The sequence below is a fragment of the Orcinus orca genome, chromosome 11 (assembly GCF_937001465.1).
Source record: "Orcinus orca chromosome 11, mOrcOrc1.1, whole genome shotgun sequence".
Lineage (NCBI taxonomy): Eukaryota > Metazoa > Chordata > Mammalia > Artiodactyla > Delphinidae > Orcinus > Orcinus orca.
In genome coordinates, this window is record NC_064569.1 from 90678724 (window position 1) to 90700277 (window position 21554).

At 45.3% G+C, this 21554-nt stretch overlaps 1 long non-coding RNA gene across 2 annotated transcripts in view; it reads right to left on the reverse strand.

Moving 5' to 3' along the window:
* The window catches only part of LOC117199005 (uncharacterized), a 132369-nt gene that overhangs the window by 100345 nt on the left and 10470 nt on the right, over window positions 1-21554 (reverse strand). The window contains exons 2-3 of one of the 2 annotated variants that reach the window (XR_007470111.1): window positions 14387-14539; window positions 4799-5499 (exon numbers count right to left, since the gene is read on the reverse strand). This is a non-coding gene — a long non-coding RNA (uncharacterized LOC117199005). Of the gene's footprint in view, window positions 1-4798; window positions 5500-14386; window positions 14540-21554 lie in introns of those variants that run through there. The other variant, XR_004480182.2, reaches the window with a different exon arrangement.

Below are 21554 nucleotides of genomic sequence, written 5' to 3' on the forward strand. Positions count from 1 at the left end.
TTAAACACAACAGCCAGCTGGGTCCTGAGCCGTGCCCCTCCCCAGGGGACAATTTTGGAGGAGTTTCTGCTCCTTCCAATATGTCAGGTTTTGCATGCTCATTTGCAATATATAAATGGACATTCCCACCCATTCCCAGTTAAACTTCATTCAATTTGCAAAAAAAAAAAAAAAGTCCATCCTGACCCCATCCTACTGAGACAGTCACCGTTGTCTGGATTGAGCCATGGCATGAGGCCACCCACCAGATGTGCTCCTCAAAACATGAGAATTGTCCTTCCCGGAAATAAGGAAAAGAGAGAGAATTACTGGCAACAGGAGGGGAGTTTTCAGGCCTCCCTTTCCAAATGTAGTGTATACAAGCCCTCGGCAATGGGCTCCAATTAAAGTCCCTAGGAGTCCCCTGGTTAAAATATTTGCATATCGCACAGGGAGATCAGCTCCGTGCTTTGTGACCACCTAGAGGGGTGGGATAGGCAGGGTGGGAGGGAGGGAGACGCAAGAGGGAAGAGATATGGGGATATATGCATATGTATAACTGATTCACTTGGTTATAAAGCAGAAACTAGCACACCATTGTAAAGCAATTATACTCCAATAAAGATGTTTAAAAAAATTTGCATATAGCCCTTTAGTAAACCCCAGCTTTAGAAGGAGAAATGTTGAAAGAAAAAAAATCAAATGGGCACTGCAGATAAAGCAACTGAAGGTCACGAGGTTATTTCCCAATTTTACATCGCAGATAATGACGGAACCAGATTTTGACACCTACTGACTCATTACATTGTGATGCACAGTCTTATAATGCATGTGTATCCTTTTTTTCATTTGAGTTAGAAAAAACATGTTCCAAAAGGTCCCAGCCCTGACCACTGGATGCCTGTTATCCTCGGATCCATGACAAGACAATACAGTGCTGGCTGCAGCTGTCAGCCAGAGCGAGAGAAAGTTCCTTCTAGCTCCTGCCATGCTGAGGGAAGAGGCTCGATGTGCAGGTTCAACGTGTGGAAAAGGTCATACGCATCCCTCTGTTGGCGTGCAGTGTTCCTTCGGCAGATACTGACCATCGCCTGCCTAGGCGTCATTCCTCCCTTCTCCCTTGCTAATAAAACGTCCGTTTCATTCAGGTGACAAAGTGCCTAGCTCAGGAGATAAACCATGACTGATTGGTCCAAACTAGTTGTACAATCTTATTTCCCTTTGCCAGGTATTAGGTCTGAGAATGGGCATTCGATCCAGTTCTGGAAAAAAAGATACTCAGAGGAGACAACCAGGTGCTTCTGGGAAAGCTATTTCTATCTAGTAAGAGGGAGACATCCTCTCCCTTACTGTTTGGTCACTGCAGTGAGGGCATGATCCTCAAAGCTGAGGCAACCATACTGCCCTCATGATAAAAGACATTACCCAACACGCAAGAATACTTGACAGAGCAGAAAGATAGGAAGATCTGGGTCCCTGATGACACCATTCAGTTGCTGAAACAGCCCTGTAACTACCTAATTTCCTGTTAGGCAAACAATTAATCTCCTTGTGCTTTAAGCCACTGGTAGTTAGGTTTTCTATTACTAGCAACCAAACACATCTATATTAGTTATCTATTGCTGCATAAAATCACCACACACTTAGCCATTGAAAACAACACATGTGTATGATCTCAGTTTCTGGAGGCCAGGAATCTGGGCACAGCAGAGTTGGGTCTTATGCTCAGGACCCCTTAAAGAGGCTGCAGCCAGGGTGTCTGCTGGGCCTGGGGTCTCATCTGAAAGGACTCTGGTTGTGAAAGGATTTGGTTCCCTGCTGGCTGTTGCCTGGAAGTCACCCTCAGTTCCCTGCCATCTGGGCTTCCCCAGAGAGCAGCTCACAACGTAGCCATAGCCGCTGGCTTCATGAAAGCCAACAGGAGAGAGATTCCACAAATATAACGGAAGTCAGCATCTTCCATAATCCAGTCACAGAAGTCTGCACCTTTGCCATATTCCACTGGGTAGAAGAAAGTCACAGGTCCTGCCCACTCACACAGAAGGATTTAGACATGGCAGGACTGCCAGGGGGTGGGCATTACTGGAGCCATCCTTCAGCCTGCCCACCATCCTTATTGATACATCTATTGATCAAATTCAGAGTAAAATCTTCCCCTCCCACCTCACCTGGATCCTGAGTGAAACAACCCAACTCCTATAAAATACATTTAAGGCACCTGGGAAATTTTGAATATAAACTATATATTAGATGATATGAAGAAAACAGTGTTAATTTTATTAGGTGTGCTAATAGCACTGTGATTCTATAAAAGAAAATGACCCTTTTCTTTTCCTTTTATCGCCATGGTGTGAGGCTTGCAGGATCTTAGTTCGCCAGCCAGGGATTGAACCCTGCCCCGGCAGTGAAAGCTCAGAGTCCTAACCTCTGGACCACCAGGGAATTCCTGAAAATGACCATTTTTTAGAAATACATAATAAAGTATGTTGGGATGAAATGCCATAGTGTCTGAAGTCTACTTTCAAGTATTTCAGCAGGGAAAAAGGAAAAGAAAATGGATAGAGCAAATGTAACAAAAACACAGTAATTATTGAATATATGAGAAGTCATTGTACTATATCTCAATTTTTGAGTATGTTCAAGTTTTCTATAATTATTATTTTAAATCTGGCCATTCTTTTATGACCTCCATAACGCTAAGAACTCCACATTAAACACAGAAGATTGAGCAAACTTGTGCTGAGAATACACAAGTGGCTCTGAGCTGATGTCCTTCAAGGTCTGTCCCTGCCTCCCTCTCCATCCTGCTGCTTTCCTACACATATGCTCTCACCCTGCCAACCGAAAACCACCTATTTCCCCAAACAGACCACGATCCTTCATGCCCCCTACAAGCTTTTGCATATTCTGCACCTTTCCCTGGTGGTTTCTTCCAACACCTTCCTCAATGCCATCTACCTATCTGGTCTACCTCCAAAATTCAGCTCAAGTGTCAGATCTTCAGTGAGAACTTTCCTGACCCCATCTGCTACGTAGAATGGACCCTCCCTCTCTGGAGCTCCCACTGTGCCTTGTGCACTATAATGATTATTATAGTACGTATCACAATGTATTGGAATTATCTGCCTTCGTATCGGATTTCCCCACCAGGCTAACAGCTTCTTGAGAATATAAGATTTCTCATTCATCTCTGTATCCAGTGATTAACACAGGGCTTGGCACACGGTAAGTGCTAAACAAATGTCTGTTGAACAAATAAATGAGAGATCGAATGAATAAATAAACGAATGAAAAAATCTATACATCCAATTGCAATCTATTGATCGGGTAGAGATGAGTCCCGGAAGAGCATCAGCTCACTAAGTGATTTCTGCAAACCAGCTGTGCCTCCCTCACCACCTGAGTCTCCCTTGGTCTAAATATGGGATCGTTGCAAATCCCAATACAGAAAAGACTCCAGGACGCTGATATTAAGACAAAGCACTAAGCACAATTCCTTTATATGGCTCAGAAACAGACACCAAAAACAATTTTTAAAGAGGAGCTGCAGAAATTGTCTTCAAATTGATCTTGGAAAGGATAGCTTCGTTGGCAGCTACCATTCTGTGCGGGTAGCGCTCAGAACAACAGGGCCATGGGATAGGAAGGCAGATTTGGGCTCAATATCGAGAACTTTCTTGAGGCAAGTTCCCCATTTTCTGAAGAAGTTCCCCATTTACCCAAAAGTGAACAGTTACTTACCAAGCACCTGTGGTTCCAGGTGTTAGGTTACTCCCAGGAACAGCATAGAAAGGTAACTACCCTTGGAAATGACGTGCTGGATAAGCCAAGGCCAAGTCTGGGCGATTCCAAGAATACTGCAGAGGGGGTCCTTTCAACCTAGACCCCCAGACATTGGACCAGATAATCTCTAGTTCCTTCCAAATATCAGAGCTGTTCTTCTTGTCCTAATGCTCCTTTCCCAGTTACAAATTTCACATAGTGGCTTCTAGGCATCTTCTAGGGAGACTGGAGAAGATAGTAAATACCTTCTATCAAAGAATGTAAACTGAATCATATCTCAACAAAGGGAGAGAGAGGGAGGGAGGGAGGGGTAACGAAGGGAGGGAGGGAAGAAGCGAGCACCTCAGGGACAAGAACCCAGACAGGCAGTCTGAGCAGCAGATCCACAGGGCAAGGGTGGAAGAGGGGCAGAAATTAGGGCCACTGGTGTCATCTAGGTGAGAGATGACAATAACCGTGGTGGACACAGACCTGGGAAAAGCTGGGGGGAACATGTAAACTTGAGAAAGCAAGAACCACGTGCCTCTGGTTTGCCATTATATTCAGAACTTGGCACATAAGAGAGAACACAAAATTGAATAAATATATAGTAATGGAAGTGGGTGGGAGGGGACAAAAGCAAGAGGGCCATTATGGTTGGGATGATTGGGGTGAGGGGAGCTTTATGTATGTGAGAGATATGAAGAGTACAAGAAATGAGGAGAAATGAGTATTAAGAAGTTTTGTGGGCTTCCCTGGTGGCGCAGTGGTTAAGAATCTGCCTGCCAATGCAGGGGACACGGGTTCGAGCCCTGGTCTGGGAAGATCCCACATGCTGCAGAGCAACTAAGCCCGTGCGCCACAGCTACTGAGCCTGTGCGTCTGGAGCCTGCGCTCCGCAACGGGAGAGGCCGCAACAGTGAGAGGCCTGCGCACCGCGATGAAGAGTGTCCCCCGCTCTCCGCAACTGGAGAAAGCCCTCGCACAGCAACGAAGACCCAACACAGCCAAAAATTAATTAATTAATTATTTTAAAAAAAGAAGTTTTGTTATGCCTTTTAATGCCAATTCTCTTTGTCATTTTCTCAAGAGGATTGCAATAAAAAATTAAATTGCCTGTTCAGCTACTTTTGGGTTCTGGACTGATCATTCTTTGCATGAGATTCCTGTTGAAAACAGATAAAAAGTGGCCTAAAATTTATATGAGTGACAATGTTTTTAACATGATAGGAGACCACAGCATTAGTCAATCGGCAATGATATCTTTGAGATGCCTGTCTTATGCAAAATGAGAACGCCATAGAATTAGCTAGACATACAGCAAACTTAAAAGTCATTCCTGAGGTTCACTGATCTACAGTCAACTTGTTGTCTGGTCTTGTTAGATTGTCCAAATTTCCTTTTTGTGTTTTTTTCATGCCCTAGCTAAGGAAGAAGGCAGGAGTGGAGAAAGGACCAATGAGGAGATTTGTTGTGTGTGGTTTTAACAGGCAGTGACAGGTCCAGCACCTTGTGATACAAAAGGCCCCAGTAGCTCATGCAGCATGGGTTGTCCAAAGCAGCAGAAGAGGAACTCTCGGATGGATGTGCAACGGAAGTTAGATTCCCTCTGACTTCCCAGCGGGTCAGTGGGCCACTGGATTGGATGACCTCTCCACTGGTGGGCAGGGAAAATACTCTTGCCCTTGCGTTGTTCTGGGAGCCAGGTGCTGCTCCATCATTCCACTAAGGAACCACAGCCTTCAACATTTTCTTCCACTTCAATACAAAGTATTACCTGAATTAATTCATGCAAAAGTCCCAAGAGTTAGCTATAATTGGCCTAATTTTATAGATCCCAGGGTCACACCGCTAGTAAACAGAGAAACGTGATTCTCAGATCCAGTTTTCCAACGACTCTGTTATGGACTGAATGTTTGTGTTCTCCAAAATTCACATGTTGAAGCCCTAACCTCCAATGTGACTGTATTTGGAGATGGGGCCTTTAAGGGGGCTAATTAAGGTTAAATTAGGTCATAAGGGTGGGGTCTTAATCCTATAGGATAGTGTCCTTTATAAGAAGAGGAAGAGATACCACGGGATCTCTCCCTCTCTCTCTTTCTCGCTTTCTCTCCCTCCCTCCCTTCCTCTCCCTCTCTCTCTCTCTGTCTCTCTCTCTATGTCTCTCTCTCTCCCCTCCTCCCACCTGCACAGAGAAAAGCCCATGTGAGGATATAGTAAGAATGCAGCCATCTGCAAGCCAGCAAGAGAGCCCTCATTAAGAAACCAAATCAGCCAGAACCTTGATCACTGACTTCTAGCTTCCAGACCGTGTGAAAATAATCGTCGTTCAAGCCACCAGTCTGTGGTCCATTGCTCAGCACCTTCTTAATGTGCCCCTGTCACCTGCCCCTCCCTCTGAACTTTGCTCACCCTACTTCCCTGCACTTAGGTCCCTTTCCTGGCTTAGGTGCGCCAGCACCACTCAAATCTCTGAACAAGCATCACCCTCTCCAACAAAACGTTCCCGACCCTCCTTACGCTGGCCCTGTACAGATGTCAGTAATCACGGCAGCAACAAAAAACATTTATTAAGCACTAAGTGTAACCAGGCACTCTGCCATGCATGTGTCATTTACTCCTCCCATCCACTATTTCTATCCACTTTATCAAATAGGCACTATTTCTATCCACTTTGCAGATGAGGAAACTGAGGGTAAGCACCTTGCCCAAGTAAGTGGCAGGGCCCAGATTCGAACCCTGGCAGTCTGACTCCAGAGCTTGTGACTCTCCAGACCTTGCCCAATCTCACAGCACATGAACACCTGATCACCTGCCCTGTTTATCACTTTGTCTCCTCCCACCAGACTGTGAGCTCGGCAGGGGCTGGGACCTTGTCGACCCATCTCTGCATCTCTGTGCCTCCACTGCCCGGCACAATGCCTGGTGCATCCTGGGCCTCACAATGGCTTGGGGAATGAATGAACAAGTGAATGAATGAATGCCTCAACCTCACACTGGTAGCCACCTGTCACAGAGATCAGAAAATCTGCAGTGCCTTTGACTGTGGTTATTAACAAAGAACCTCAGTGTGGGATAATGAAAGTTACAGCGTGTGCCGTCTGTCCACACGGCCTCCCTCTGTCTCCATGCACACATGTCTGAGTGAACAGATAACTCACGCTGAGATTTACTTAAAAGGCATTTAACTCAGCTCGCACGTCTGCCAACCAAGCCTATTACTTGCAGTAATCTATTCCATGCATTACCATTCTGAGTGCCAGCGCGGAGAGACTGTGGTGGGTTGGTAGGGTTATTTTTCCCCCTCTCGCCAGTTGAGTTATTGTCTGCTTTTGTGGAATAAATTGCTGTAAGTTGAGTCACCAGCACTCCAAAATGGGCGAAAATATTCTAGATGCTCTATGGGCAGCTGACAACATTACAGAAATACACAAAGTGTATGTCCAAGTTTACACAGATGGTGATGAGTTGTGAGGGATGTCGGGAGAAGGGAAGGGGTGAGGGGTGGCCTCAGGCAGGGAGATGCTCACAACATGCTATTCCTCCTGCAACGGGGTTCAGCCTCTAGGAAGGGAGTTTGGGAGGTGAAATGCCAAGAAGATTTCAGCTACGAGGATAAACAAGGGGGCTGATGGCTGGAAAAACCAGCTTGGGAAATAAAATAAAACCAGCCTAGTAGGGATGGTATTGGGGACATTGCTGGTGCCCTGCTCATATCCCCTTTGATGGCTCTTACCTGTCCTGTGTGCCCATCACCCAGCTTCTAGGTGCTTTGATTCTCAAGGCTACACCTGTAAACTCTCTTTGGAAGCCTGCCCTTTGGGCTACTGGAGTGACTTTGAAACTCTGCAGTCCACCTCCCAACCCCAACCTCCAACCCCGTCCCCCCAGCCCCATGACAGCTCTCAGCCAGTGACTGTCTGGTGTGACAGTGCGAAAGCCCAGAGCCCAAAGCTCCGAGTGGGGAAGTGTTCTGAGGTTTCATATCCACTCCAGAGCTTCCCACGGAACCAGAACGATGCTGTGGCTTCGCCTAAGGTTGCACGGCTGCTAGGCTTCTTCCCCTTCCCCGTCCTCCTTTCCCAACTTGCTTACAGGTTTCTCTGCGGAGCATCTCCTTAATAAACCACGTGGACACAAAGGTTGGTCTCAGGATCTGCCTCTGGGAAAGGACCCAGGGTTTGCAAGTCAGGAGGATTCTAACAACTGCAAGGGTCTGTGGGAGTGAATTGTGGGAAATCCAGGAGCTGATGAGGCAGAAGTGTCCAGGGGAATTGAATGGGAGTTGAGGGCAGCAGTGGGATCCCCAGAAAATCCATCTGGCGCCTGAAAGAGCAGGTCAGCTCCACCGACCACTCCAAAGATCTGGAAGGCATGTGATGACGCCACCAGGCAAATAAGAACTTTCCTGACCCCTTTTCCTCTACCCTCCACATGCTCCTACCCAATGCTCCACAACCCCAGAGGAGCCAGAGATAGGAACTCTCAGTGGGAAAAAGAGAAGGACCATCCCCTTCCCAAAGCCAGAGCCCTACCTGCAGTCGGCCCAGCTGGATGGGGGAGGGAGGCATCTTACCTTGGAAACACACTGAAGCTGACTAATAGATTGGACTGTACATTCCAATTTCCGAACAAAGGTTCTGTTTTGTATCTTAAAGTGACCACAGGGGTTTCTCTTGCCTCAGCTGACCCACAGAGCCATGAGGACACCAGAATTTTCCTCCGGCACCAGGGAAGGGACAACTCTTCTAAAGCCAGGGTTAGAGGGACAGGAAGAGACAATAATAAAGTGACTTTTGGAATTACACCTCACAAGTCCTGAAAGTTCGACACACCAGGACACATATAATAGACATTTGTCATGGGTGTTATTATTACTATCTGTACTGTAATTGATTTGCTGCATATAATGGTTTCTTATGACCCTAAGACAGATATGTTGTCAATGGGAACACTCTGGTGAGAACAGAGACAGAAAGATCAGTTAGGAGGCTGCTGGGATGAGGGATGATGTAGCAAATGCCAGGACTGGCTACCTAAAGCCATTTGCATTCCCCTTTCCCCTGCCTCCCTCTCCTATAGAGCCTGGAAAGTGAAATACTCACCTCCCCAGATTCCCCTGAGACCCGTGGGAGTCATGTGACATGGTTCTTGAGATGTAGATGGAAGACTCTAGAGAAGGGTCCCCTTCCCAAATAAAAAGACAAAGGCTCTCAATTAAAAGGAGTGATGGCCTAGAATGTGGAAGTGATACTCAGAGAAGCAGCAGCTATCTTGTGACCATGAGAACCAATGCCAACGCTGAGGATGGTGGAAGAGAAAAAGTAGGAGGAGGGCTTCCCTGCTGGCGCAGGGTTGAGAGTCCGCCTGCCGATGCAGGGGACGCGGGTTCGTGCCCCGGTCCTGGAAGATCCCACATGCCGCGGAGCGGCTGGGCCCGTGAGCCATGGCCGCTGAGCCTGCGCGTCCAGAGCCTGTGCTCCGCAACGGGAGAGGCCGCAACAGTGAGAGGCCCGCGTACCCCAAAGAAAAAAAAAAAAGTAGGAGGAGCCAGGGTCTCTGACGACATCCTTGGGCTTCCGTTCCGATCCTGAAGGCCTGTCCCAAACTTCTTGTTGCATATGATCAATTCACCCTTTACTTTTTTAAGCCACTACAGCAGTTTCTTGATACTCAGTCCTAGCTGATCTGAATGATGAGGGCTTGACCTAGAGAAGCTGTAGAGGGACAGAAGGGGGAATGCGGGGGATGCTTCGGAGATATCATTGATAAGACTTGACACCTGATTGGACATGAGAGGAGGAGGGAATCAAGGATGAAGAGTGAGTGGCTTGCCCTAGATAAGGAATAGAGGCGTAGAAACAGATTTTAGTGGACAGAGGTAAATCCTCAACGTTTTAACAAGTTGCTAAGAACTGAACTGTGTCCCCCTAAAATTCATATGTTGAACCCTAATGTGATGGCATTTGGAGCTGGGGCCTTTGGGAGGTAATTAAGTTTACATGAGGTCATGAGGGTAGCGCCCTCGTGATGGGACTAGTGAGCTTATAAGAAGAGGAAGGGACACCAGAGCTGTCCCCCTACCACATGAGGACACAACGAGAAGGCTGCCAGCCAGAGAGAGGGTTCTCACCAGGAACCCAATCGGCCAGCACCTTGACCTTGGACTTCCAGCCTCCAGAATACTGCGAAATAAATATCTGTTCCTTAAGCCAGCCAGTCTATGGTATTTTGTGTGGCAGCCCGAGCAAACTAATACCTAAGTACTGTACCTAAGTACTGTGTGTTGTGCTAATGAATGAGTTTTTTCTCCTATTGTCTCAAAGTTGTACATAAACCCCCAAATTTAGGACAATGGACACCAAATACTCTCACGTCTGAACAGAGCTGTGACACAGCCACGGAGGAGGATCTAAGAGCAGACAGAAGCACCTCTGCCCCCCAGTCATCCCCCCTCCCAGAGCCCCTCCAGCCTCTATCAGCAGAAGAGCTAATATCTAAATTTAAGGGGATGCATTAGAGAAGAGAGCCTTGATCTAGGGGGAGAGGGCGGCCACCTTTCCTTTCCTGCCACATACCCCTCCCCTCCCCCAGCCAACCTCAAGAAAACCACTTACAAAGATTAGGGCTCAGTCTCCCTTTGGGTTCCCCCAGAAGGAGACCTTGACACAAGAGTTGAAGGACAAGTGGTTCACTTGAGAGATGATCCCAGGAAACACCAAGAGGGCAGTGAGAAAGAGGAGGGGAAATGAGGGCAGTGAAAAGGGTTTGGTTATTGAGCAAGGGACCCCTTGAACAACGGAGCTGAATCCCGCTGGGGAGCGCTGGGGTCAGGGAGGAGCACGAGCCTCAGAGCTATCCCCCATCAAGGGACAAGGGGACAATGGGGGTTAATTCACCAACACTCATTAGCCATCAGCTGGGGGCTGCTGCTGGGCTGTTGATTCCCTGCACTTCTGTCTGCCACTCCTGCCAAGGCCCCCGTAGAAAGCTCTGGGGTAAAGAGATGCAGGGGCTGCCCCAGAAGTCAGCAAGTGAGCACTTTGGGGGGGGCGGGGCACCCCAGCACCTGCTCCAGGTGGCCTGAAAGGAAGGAGGCTGAGTCTGTGTTAATGTCGCAGGCTTTCCAACTTTCCCTCTAACTCAACGGGGAAGAAAAGAATTGAAGAGAGAGGATGGAGGAAGAAGCTGTGAGCTCCACCGTCAGCAACGGCACGGGGGCGGGTGGTAAGGATGGCCAGGGGGCAGGACCGTGGAGAGGTCTCCACAGGGCCCTCGGAGAAACCCACACGGGGTCCCCTTGGCTCTCAACCTTCTCATCCCCCACCCCGTGCGGGTCCCTGCTGCCCTGGGTCACGTGTGCGCTGCAGGGAGGGAAGAGGGCACGAACTAGAATGTGGAATTGAAGTTCTCAGCTGCAAATAACCAGAGAGCTGTGGGATCCGCCTGCAGCAGTATGAGAGGGAGACAGTAGTGTGTATTGCGCCCCCAGGTGGTCAAGAAGGTCCAATACATCCACATGGCGATGCTACTGAGTACCAGACACACAGCCCTGTGCTTGGCATCGGCGAGCTCGGTTAATCCGCTCAGCAACATTACGAGCAAGGCATTACCGTCCTGATTGTACAGCTGAGAAACATGAAGCTCATGAAAGCCACACAGTTTGCTGAGAATCGTACAGCTGATGTGTAGCGGAGTCTAAATTCAAACCCAGGCAGCTCCGCCTGACTTTCAGGTTAATTTTAGATGCCTCGTTCATTGACTGGTAGGTGGATAAACAAATCATGGTATATCCATACAATAGAATACTACTCAGTCATAAAAAGGAACAGACTACTGCTGCAAGACAGAACATGGGTGAATCTCAAAGACATTACCATACGTGAAAGGAGCCAGGCACATTCTGTGGGACGCCATTTCTGTGAAATTCCAGAAAAGGCAAAATACAGGGACAGGAAGCAGATCAGTAGTCGCCAGGGCCAGAGATGGGGGAGGCAAGGGGGCCATGAGGAAACTGGGGGGGGGGGGTGCCAGAAGTGTTCTATATCGTGAGCATGGTAGAGCTTATGCTCTTGTGTGCCTTTGTCAAGACTGAGATAGCCGCTTGAAATGGTCAATCACATTATATACAAATTACACCTCAATAAAGCTGATAGAAACCTTGGACGCCTGGGTTGGAAGTGCCAGTGGAAATATCATGGCAGAGATGGGTCTGGAGTTCAGAGGACGTGCTTGGCTGCAGAGTTTGTGAGTCATCGGGGTATCGCACAATAGACACCTGGGGAGTGGAGGAGCTTACCGAGGGAGAATATGCAGAGCAAGAAAGGCAGAAAAAGGAGCATGCAACCCTGCAAAACCCCAAAATTAAAGGGGCAAAGCTCAGGAAGGAGACTGCAAAAGAACCATCAGAGCAATGGAAGGAAAATCAGAAACGGTGTCCAAGAAGTGACCAGAGAGGGCTGTTGTGTAAGCCCTTGGTTCTTCCTTGGCTAACGTGGCTCTGGAAACCAGGATGGCAGAGTGGGAGGAAAAGTGAAGCTAATGGGGGCAGCAGAGGGGGACAAGGCAGGAAGGGAGCAAAGCTTTTCCTCGTGCTTGAGCGGGTGCTGAGAAAAGGGTAGCTGACCCTCTCCCCATCCCCCTGGCCACGCTACCCACCCAGCATCATCCTTGGTTCCTCAGACACAGAAACCCAGAAAACCACACCCTGCTGAGGACTCCAGACCTCCCCCAAGGGTGTTAGCAGAACCAAGGGGGTTCTGGCCATGTTAAGGCACAGGCTGGGTGCAGGGGTGGGAGGTGGCAGAAACAGAGAAATTAAAAGTCAGATGAGAGGCAGCAGAGGAGAAAAAAGGAGAGAGAATAGAGAGAGAATCTAGAGAAAATCTCTGGCCAGGAGGGGCCTCAGATGAATTCTAGACCGCCTCCCCCCACCTCGGAAATTGAGCAACTGAGACAAAAGAGGAGAAAGAGGAAAAGATAAAAGCAGTGACACTGGCCGATGTTTGCGCCTCGTTTATTCACTCAACAGACATGTGTAGACAGCTTACTGTGTGCTACAGGCCAGGAATCAAGGTCAAAAAGGGCAGAGTCCGGCTCTCTGGGGGTCCACAGTCCAAAAGAGGAGACAGCCACGTCCCGTGGAAAGTTACTCTCTGTGCTGCTCACGAGGGTCAGTGTCTCAGAGCTCCCAGCCCTTAGTTCTCAAAGTATTTGCATGAGCCGGGGTCAATACAGATTTGGGGGGTCTGAAGCTTATTCGGAGATGCCTCTTGTGGAAAAATAATTCAAAATTATAAATGCAAAATTGGGTACAAAAGTAGAAGGGGTCTGTGCAAGTGAGAGACCCTGAAGCTTAAGCTTTTTTGGCTTTTATAGCAATTCCTGCTCTGACCACACTTAAGTTGTAGGGAAAGTAAGTACTTCTAAACTGGGCCAGCAGTGCCCTCTAGTGGAAACGCAGAGGAAAGCCTTAGAGAGCCCCAAAGCTTGGACACAGCTGCCCCGCACAGCACAAAGCCAGGCAGGCCAATTTGGCCATCAGCTTCCCCGAAGTTTCTCATCAGCCCCACCTTCCAACCCCAGAGTTGTGTCATTATCATTAGAGGTTCAGAGATCAGCATGTACAGTTACCTGCAGTTGGATCTGAGGCAAGTAACTACCCTTCTGAACTTCAGTTTCCTTTCCCATAAATAAGATGAATCTGTATACGATTAAATTAACTGTCTACTTTGAAGGGTGGTTCTAAGGATTAAATAAGATGACCCACATGTAAGTGCTTTATACAAAGGGCAGTTTGATGTGTACGTTATTTTTTAAGGAAAATGTATTGACACTGACCTATGTTTCTGCTTCTCAATCAACTCTTCTGAAGAAATCACCTTTACTATGCCCCCAAGACGGACCATGCAGGGCCCCAGTTACACTGTGCAGGATGGAAAGGGGGTGTGTGTCTACCTCATGCACAACTCTGCAGCCCCCAGGAGAGTCAGGTGGGAGTTTATTCATCTCCGGAGCACCCCCAGCATTTCCCTTCCAACAAAGTCTTTAAAAAAGTCGGTGTGGGGACTTCCCTGGTGGCGCAGTGGTTAAGAATCCGCCTGCCGATGCAGGGGACACGGGTTTGAGCCCTGGTCCGGGAAGATTCCACATGCCGCAGAGCAACTAAGCCCGTGCGCCACAACTGCTGAGCCTGCACTCTAGAGCCCGCGAGCCACAACTACTGAGTCCGCATGCCACAACTACTGAAGTCCGCGCGCCTGAAGCCCGTGCTCCGCAACAAGAGAAGCCACCGCAGTGAGAAGCCCACGCACCACAACGAAGAGTAGCCCCCACTCGCCACAACAAGAGGGAGCCCGCGCGCAGCAACAAAGACCCAATCAACCAAAAATAAATAAATAAATAATAAAATAAATAAATAAATAAATGGCCCCAGTGGGACTTCCCTGGTGGTCCACCGCCTTCCCTGCGCTTCCACTGCCAGGTGGCCCAGGTTCGATCCCTGGTCGGGGAACGAAGATCCCGCAAGCCACACAATGCAGCCAAAAATAAATTAATAAACAAATGCCCCTAGTGATGAAAATGAATAAATAAAATTTGGTACATTGCCACCATGGAATACTATACAGCTGTGAAAATAAATTACCTGGTTGTGTACGTGTCAACACAGACGGACAGCAAGACAAAATTTCGTGTTTGTGCATTCTGCAGCTTGGTTTCTGAGGTCTTCTCTTCTTTTTCCTCCCTGATCAGTCCAGCTAGAGATTTATCCATTTTATTGATCTTCTCAAAGGATGACCTTTTGAAAATAAAATAATTGAAGTAATTTTAGACTTAGAGAAAACTTGCAAAGATAGTCCAGAAAGTTCTCATACACCCCCCCACCCACCCAGTTTCAGGTTCCCTTTATATTACTATCTCACATTACTGTTGTATATTTGTCAACTCTAAGAAACCAACACTGATACATTATTATTAACAAAACTCTAGACTCTGGATTTTCCAGGTTTTCTATTAATGTCCTTTTTCTGTTCCAGGATCCATTCTGGAATACCACTTCATGTTTTGTTGTGTTAGTGTCTTCTGGTCTGTGACAATTTTTCAGCCTTCCCTGGTTTTTCATTACCTTGACAGTCTTGAGGAGTACTGGTCAGGTATTTTGGAGAAGGTCCCTCAATTTGGGTGTGTCTGATGTATTTTCTTGTGACTTGGCCGGAGTAATGAATGTAGGGGAAGAATACCTCAAGGTGAAGTGTCCTTCTCATCTGGCATATCAGAGATGACTAGTATCATTTGGTTAAGGTAGCATTTGTCAGGATTCTACATCAACACTTACTATCTTCTCTTTCCATAATTTACTCTTCAGAATTGAGTCACTAAGTCTAGCCAACTCTCAAATGGAGAGGTGGGAATTAAGCTTAACCCCCTGGTGGAGGCCAGGGGTGTCTGCATATACTATTTGGGATTCTTCTACAATGCATATTTTTCTCTTCTCCTTTATTTATTTATTCATTCATTCATTCATTTATATCATTACAGACTCATGTATATTTATTTTATAATCTGTGTTACGATCCAATATATCATTTAGTTTGTTGCTTGAATTGCTCCAGCTTTGACCATTGGGAGTCCTTTCAGGCTGATTCATCTGTCCCTTTGACATACCCTCACCCCCTTCTCTCTTTGTTAAGAACTCTCCTTACTTTCTGGTACTACGGACTGCTCCAGGCTCATTTGGATTTTCTCTTCCCCAGCCTAGAATCCATTTTTCAGTCTCATTTCTTTTCTCTATTTTTCCTCTGCTTTCCACTTTACTGATTTCTGCCCTTCCCTTTATTACTTCCTCTCTTCCACTTATTTTGAGTTTAATTTGCTCTTTTTTTCCTCTCATTTCTTAAGGTGAAAGTTGATGTCCTTGATTTAAAACTTTGAGACCTGTCTTTTTTTTTTTTTTTAAGATATTGGGGGTAGGAGTTTATTAATCTATTTATTTATTTTTGCTGTGTTGGCTCTTCGTTTCTGTGCGAGGGCTATCTCCAGTTGTGGCAAGCGGGGGCCACTCTTCATCGTGGTGCGCGGGCCTCTCACTATCACGGCCTCTCTTGTTGAGTAGCACAGGCTCCAGAGGCACAGGCTCAGTAGTTGTGGCTCACGGGTCTAGTTGCTCCGTGGCATGTGGGATCCTCCCAGACCAGGGCTTGAACCCGTGTCCCCTGCATTAGCAGGCAGATTCTCAACCACTGCACCACCAGGGAAGCCCTGAGACCTGTCTTTTGCTGATAGATGTATTTAGTGCTATAAATTTTCCCCTAAGCACTACTTTAGCTGCATCTCACAAATTTGGATATGTTTTATTTTCATTCTAATTCAGTTCAAAATACTTTCTAATTTCCCTTTTATTTTTGGACCTATGCATGATTTAGAAGTATATTATTTCATCTCCAGATATTTGAGAATTTTCCAAGTATTTTTATGTTATTAATTTCTAATTTAATTCCATTGTTGTTAGAGAACATATTTTATATGACTTGAATCCTTTTTAAATTTATTAAGACTTTCTTTAGGGCTCACTGTACAGTCTATCTATCTTGGTAAATGTTCCATGTGCCCTTACAAAGCATGTATTGCTGTTGGGTGGAATGTTCTGTTAATGTCAATTAGGCCAATTAACATGCTGCTCAAGTCTTTAGTGGCATTCCTGATTTTCTGTTTACTTATTCTATCGGTTATTGAGAGACGGTTGTTGAAATCTCTGATATAATTGTGTATTTGTCTATTTCTCCTTACAGTTCTATCAGCTTTTGCTTCATGTATTTTGAAGCTCTGTTATTGGACCATAAACATTTAAGATTATTATGTCCTCTTAATAAATTGACCTACTTATCATTGTGAATAACCCCCCTCCTTTCTCTCTGGTAATATTCTTTACTCTGAAATCTACTTTGTCTAATATAAAAAGTTACTCCAGCTTTCTTTAGAATGTCTTAGGCTGCTGTAACAAAATACCACAGACAGGGTGGCTGAAACAATAAACATTTATTTCTCATAGTTGTGGAGGCTGGAAGTCCAAGATCAAGATGCTGGCAGATCCAGTGTCTGGTGAGAACCTACTTTCTGGTTTGCAGATGGTCTTTACCTCATTGTATCCTCACGTGGCAGAGAGCAGAACAAGAGAGAGGAAGAAAGCTCTCCTACATCTCTTTTTACAAGGGCACTAATCCCATTTGTGAAGGCTACATCCTCATGACTCTATTAACTCACAAAGGTCCTACCTCCAAACACCATCACATTGGGGATTAGGTTTCAACATATGAATTTGAGGGGGCAGGGGGAACTTCAGTCTATAGCACCATATTTTTTTCCATATTTTACTTTTAATTTATTTGTGCTTTATATTTAAGGTGGGTTTCTTATAAGCAGCATATAGTTAGGTTTTTTCCCCAACCTGTCAATTTCTTTTATTTTTGTATTGTTTATGCCATTTCCATTTAATGCAATTATTGATATGGTTGGTTTCAACCTACCATCTTGCTACTTGTTTTCTGTTTCTCCCATCTTTACTTTGTTGCCTTTTCTCTCTTTTTCTGCCTTCTTTTGGACTAATTAAGTATTTTTATGATTTCCTTCTATCTCTTTCTTTGGCTTATAAGCTATAACTCTTTTGAGTGTTTCTGTGATTGCTTCAAGATTTACACTATACATCTTTAACTTATCTCAGTCTGTCTTCAAGTGATATTTACCACTTCATATATATTACAAGGATCTTTCAACACTTTACTTCCTTTTTTACCACTCTTGACCTTTGTGATGTTGTTGTCATTCATCTTATTTCACATATGTTTTTAAAAACCCACAATTCGTTGTGACTATTTTTGCTTTTAAAAGCCAATTTTCACTTAAAGAGATTTCAAAGAAAACAAGTTTTCACATTTACACACATAGTTACCACTCCCAGTGCTGTTTATTCCTTTATGCAGATCCAGATTTCCATCTGGGATCATATTCCTTCCACCTAAAGGAATTCCTTTAACATTCTTGTGAAGGTCTGCTGGTAATGAAATTTTTAGCTTCTGAAATTATTTCTTTTTTACATTTTTATATCAGTTATAGCTTCATTTGAAAGATACTTTTGCTGGGTATAGAATCCTAGGTTGACTTCTTTTTCAGGACATTACAGATGGTGCTCCACTGTCTTCTGGTTTACACTGTTTCGAACAAGAAGTCTGATGTCATCCTTATCTGTGCTCTTTTTTGTGTAATATATGTGGGGTCCCAAAGGTCACCCACATATTCAGAAATCTGTTAGAAGGACTCATAGGATTCACCATATAGCTGTACTCATGGCTAAGATTAATTATAGCAACATATAAGGATACACAGTAAGGATACAATACGGTAAGGATACACAGTAGGGGTACACAGTGAGTATACATAAGGGGAAAAGACACAGCAACAGCCTGGAGGAACCCATGTACAGACTTCCTTATGCTCTCTCTCCCATAAGTCGTCACACAGTGCACTCTTCCCCTGCAGTAAAAATGAAGGAACATGTGTGATATTCCTACCCAGAGAAGCCCATTGGATACTCAAAGCTTATATTGGGGGGTTGGTCATGCCAACTCTGCCTAGCATGTACTAAAATTCCAGACTTCCAAAGAGAAAGCAGGTGTTCATCTTAAATCACATTGTTTGCACAAATGGCAGGCACAGTGCACCACCCCTACCAGTCAGGAAAGGGTGGAAACCCCCCACCCCAAAATCCAACTTCACAGACACCAGCCAAGGGCCAAATTTTCTAAGGATAGTAGTCTTAGGCCTGCAATGTTAAGTCTTTTCTGCACAAAATGTCTTCTTTTTCTATTTATGCCTTTAAGATTTTCTCTCTATCACTGGTTTTAAGCAATTAGCTAATGATGTGCCTTGGTGTCATTTTCTTTATGTTTGTGATTTTGGAAAATTTGGAAAATTTGATACCAATATTTCTTCAAATAGTTTTTTTGTATCCTCTCTCTCTCCTCTCTCTCTCCTCTTTCAGGGACTCAAATTACACTTACATTAAACTTAATCCTTTCCTACAGCTCACTGATACTCTTCATTTTGGTGGTGGTGGGGGTCTCTTCTCTCTGTTTCATTTTGCATAGTGTCTCTAGCTATATCTTAAAGTTCATTAAACTTTTCTTCTTCAGTGTCTAATTGACCATAAATCCCATTTAGTATATTTTCCATCTCAGACATTGTAGCTTTCATCTCTAGAAATTTTATCTAAGTCTCTTATTTTCTGATATTTTTGATGTCTTTACTGAAATATAATTGACATGTATTAAACTGCACATATTTAAAGTATGATATTAGATGAAGTTTTGACATATATAAACACCAATGAGACAATTGCCACAATCAAGGTAATAAAATAATATAGAGCGCATCCATGGACCACAGTGGAATCAAACTAGAAACAAAAATACAGAAAAATTTCCACGTGCTTGAAAACTAAGCAACACACTTTTAATAATCCTTAAGTTAAAGAGGAAGTTTCAAAGAAATAGACAAATAACACTGAATGAATATAAAACATATGAAAATCATGGGACACAGCTAAAGCAGGGACAAGAGGGAAATGTATAGCATTAAATGCACACACTAGAAAAGAGGAATGTGGTGACATCAGAAACATGGCAGAGTGAAAAATCTACCCTTGTCTCTCCCCATCAATCTACAGCCAGTAAAAAAAAATCCACAACTCAACAAAGGTGCCTCTGCCCAACATAACAGGTCGCCGAAGAATTTCACACATTTGCATGTCTAAAGGTGGGTGGGCTGTAACACACAGAGGAGGGAACAGCAGCCATGGTTCCTGCAATCCTACCCCTCTGACCAGGCACAGAGCCCACAGCTTCAGAGAACCCAGGGACAGCAAGGAAGGCAGCACACGTGACTCCAGTCACCCAACCACACCAGTGCCCACTGCCACTGCTAACCGGGCAGCAGCAGCAGTGAGGCCTGGGACCCCATCCCTCCAGCTGCTGAGGCACCCGTGATCCCAGCCCCCACCTCCCTCCATTCACAGTGGCAGAATTCATGAACCCAACAACAATGGACAAGGTAGAGGCACCTGCACGACCCTGGCTTCTCCCCCTGCATCATCCCCCTCCCTCCACAGCAGCAGAGCCTGTGACTCAGGGGGTCCCAGATGCAAGGGAAGAGCCCACCATCCCAGTGATGACAGAGGCTCTGGCAGAAGCAAGGCAGCAAACACCCAGGTGGCACAAGAAGCAACAACAAAGGCACAGAGCCACACCTCTTACAGAGCCAGTGGAGGCTGGAAAGTGCCACGCTCAAATTTTACCAGGGGCAGCTCAGGCTAGAGAAACCAAGAATGTGTGTGACAGCGCCACCTACCAGAAAACAAAAGAAAGGAATCGAACACCTAACCTGTCTTTTAATATCAGCAGAAGAATAATTCATCCAACAACATGAAGAGCCACAGTAACACTACACGAAAAGAAAGTGACAGTTCTCCAGAAGCCAAACTAAAAGTCACAAAATATTGCAATCTAATGGATAGAGAATTCAAAACAGCTGTCATGGAGAAACTCAACAAGATGCAAGAAAACACAGGAAGGCAGTTTAATGAGCTCACGAATAAAATTAATGAACAAAAAGGATATTTTACCAAAGAGATTGAAATTCTAAAAAAGAACCAAACAGAAATTCTGGAGCTGATGGACACAATAAACGAGATAAAGAATGCATTAAAAAGCATTGGAAATACAGCAGACTATATCGAAAAAAAGAATTAGTGAGCTCAAAGACAGAAATCTAAAAATGATACAAGAGAAAAAGTAAACAAGACATTTTTAAAATGAGGAAATCCTACAAGAGCTATTCAACTCTTTTAGGAAGGGCAGCATTAGAATAATGAGTATCCCAGAAGGAGAAGAGAAGGAAAAGGGAGCAGACAGATTATTTAAAGAAATAATAGCTGAGAACTTCCCAAACCTGGGGAAGAAACTGGATATATAAGTCCATGAAGCTAAGAGAACACCTAATTACCTTAATGCAAAAAGACCTTCTCCAAGACACATAATATTAAAATTGCCAAAAGTCAGTAACAAAGAAAGAATTTTAAAGGCAGCTGGGGGAAAAGGATGGTAATCTACAAAGGAACTCCAATTAAGCTATCAGCAGATTTCTTAACAGAAACCCTACAGGCCAAGAGGGAGTAAAATGACATTCTCAAAATACTGAAAGTTTAAAAATTTTCACCCAAGAATATTCTAGGGGAGTTGCCTGGTGGTCTAGTGGTTAGGATTCAGCACTTTCACTGCCGTGGCCTGGGTTCAATCCCTGATCAGAGAACTGAGATCCCACAAGCTGTGCAGTGTGGCCAAAATTTTTTTTTAAATTCTATACAGCAGGGCTTCCCTGGTGGCGCAGTGGTTGAGAGTCCGCCTGCCGATGCAGCGGACACGGGTTCGTGCCCCGGTCCGGGAAGCTCCCACATGCCGCGGAGCGGCTGGGCCCGTGAGCCATGGCCGCTGAGCCTGCGCGTCCGGAGCCTGTGCTCCGCAACGGGAGAGGCCACAACAGTGAGAGGCCCGCGTACCGCAAAAAAAAAAAAAAAATTCTATACAGCAAAGTAATCATTCATATATGAACAAGAAATAAAGACCTTCCCAGACAAACGAAAGCTGAGGGAGTTCATCAACGCTAGACCTGCCTTATAAGAGATGTTGAAAGGAGCTTTCTACCAGAAACAAAGCAGTCAAATACACAAAACTTTGAACGAGGTCATAAGCAGACAGAACCAGAAA